The sequence below is a fragment of the Arachis ipaensis genome, chromosome B4 (genome assembly GCF_059453495.1).
Source record: "Arachis ipaensis isolate K30076 ecotype BB chromosome B4, ASM5945349v1, whole genome shotgun sequence".
Taxonomy (NCBI): domain Eukaryota; kingdom Viridiplantae; phylum Streptophyta; class Magnoliopsida; order Fabales; family Fabaceae; genus Arachis; species Arachis ipaensis.
The window spans coordinates 39,242,459-39,244,756 of NC_142439.1; the positions used below are offsets into that span (position 1 = coordinate 39,242,459).

Genomic DNA, 2,298 nt, shown 5'->3' on the forward strand with positions numbered 1-2,298 from the left:
CAAAAATCAAATCTTTTTCAAATTTCTTAGTTATTTTCGAAAATTCCAAAAATATTTTTCAAAAATCTTTTTCTTATTTTTATATCAAATTTTTGAAAATAACATAATCAATTAATGTTTTGATTCAAAAATTTCAAGTTTGTTACTTACTTATTAAGAAAGATTCAAACTTTAAGTTCTAGAATCATATCTTGTGATTTCTTGTGAATCAAGTCATTAATTTAGATTTTAAAAATCAAATCTTTTTCAAAAACTAATTTCAATCATATCTTTTCAAAAAAATATCTTCTTATCTTATCTTTTTCAAAAATTTGATTTCAAAATATCTTTCCTAACTTCCTATCTTCTTATCTTTTCAAAATTGATTTTCAAAATTTGTTTCAACTAACTAACTAACTTTTTGTTTGTTTCTTATCTTTTTTAAAACCACCTAACTAACTCTCTCTCTCTCTAATTTTCGAAAATATCTCCCCCCTTTTTCAAAAATTTCTTTTTAATTAACTAATAATTTTTTTTATTTGAATTTTCGAAAAACTACTAACCTTTTTCAAAACTATTTTCGAAAATCACTAACTCTTTTTCAAAAATTATTTTCGAAAATCCTTCTCCCTCATCTCCTTCTATTTATTTATTCATCTACTAACATCTCTTCCTCACATCACCAAAAATCCGAACCCTCTCTCTCTCTGAGTTCAGATTTTCTTCTTCTTTTCTTCTACAAACAATAAGGAACCTCTTTACTGTGACATAGAGGATTCCTCTTCTTTTCTTTTTCTCTTCTCTTTCTTATGAGCAGGAACAGAGAAAAAGGCATTCTTGTTGAAACTGATCCAGAACCTGAAAGGACTCTGAAGAGGAAACTAAGGGAAGCCAAATTACAACAATCCAGAGACAACTTGATTGAAAATTTCGAACAAGTAAAGGAGATGGCAGCCGAACCCAACAACAATGCAAGGAGAATGCTTGGTGACTTTACTGCACCAAATTCCAATTTACATGGAAGAAGCATCTCCATTCCTGCCATTGGAGCAAACAACTTTGAGCTGAAACCTCAATTAGTTTCTCTGATGCAGCAGAACTGCAAGTTTCATGGACTTCCATCTGAAGATCCTTTTCAGTTCTTAACTGAATTCTTGCAGATATGTGATACTGTTAAGACTAATGGAGTAGATCCTGAAGTCTATAGGCTCATGCTTTTCCCTTTTGCTGTAAGAGACAGAGCTAGAATATGGTTGGACTCTCAACCTAGAGATAGCTTGAACTCTTGGGATAAGCTGGTCACGGCTTTCTTAGCCAAGTTCTTTCCCCCTCAAAAGCTGAGCAAGCTTAGAGTGGATGTTCAAACCTTCAAACAAAAAGATGGTGAATCCCTCTATGAAGCTTGGGAAAGATACAAACAGCTGACCAAAAAGTGTCCTTCTGACATGCTTTCAGAGTGGACCATCCTGGATATATTCTATAATGGTTTATCTGAGTTATCAAAGATGTCATTGGATACTTCTGCAGGTGGATCCATTCACCTAAAGAAAACGCCTGCAGAAGCTCAAGAACTCATTGACATGGTTGCTAACAACCAGTTCATGTACACTTCTGAGAGGAACCCTATGAGTAATGGGACGCCTATGAAGAAGGGAGTTCTTGAAGTTGATACTCTGAATGCCATATTGGCTCAGAACAAAATATTGACTCAGCAAGTCAATATGATTTCTCAGAGTCTGAATGGAATGCAAGCTGCATCCAACAGTACTCAAGAGGCTTCGTATGCAGAAGAAGCTTATGATCCTGAGAACCCTGCAATAGCAGAGGTGAATTACTTAGGTGAACCTTATGGAAACACCTATAACTCATCATGGAGAAATCATCCAAATTTCTCATGGAAGGATCAAAAGCCTCAACAAGGCTTTAATAATGGTGGAAGAAATAGGTTTAGCAATAGCAAGCCTTTTCCATCATCCACTCAGCAACAGACAGAGAACTCTGAACAAAATACTTTTAATTTAGCAAACTTAGTCTCTGATCTATCCAAGGCCACTACAAGTTTCATGAATGAAACAAGGTCTTCCATTAGAAATTTGGAAGCACAAGTGGGCCAGCTGAGTAAAAGGATCACTGAAATCCCTCCTAGTACTCTCCCAAGCAATACAGAAGAGAATCCAAAAGGAGAGTGCAAGGCCATTGACATAAGCACCATGGCCGAACCTGTAAAGGAAGGAGAGGACGTGAATCCCAAGGAGGAAGACCTCCTGGGACGTCCAGTGATCAATAAGGAGCTTCCCTCTGAGGAACCAAAGGACTCTG

General features: G+C 35.8%; 1 non-coding gene across 1 annotated transcript; it reads right to left on the bottom strand.

Annotated features, from left to right (window-relative positions):
- Positions 1-1,322: 1,322 nt before the first annotated feature.
- On the bottom strand, positions 1,323-1,430 carry LOC148567257 (small nucleolar RNA R71). Its single transcript, XR_015882320.1, has one exon. It is a non-coding gene; the product is annotated as a small nucleolar RNA R71 (small nucleolar RNA).
- Positions 1,431-2,298: the final 868 nt, after the last annotated feature.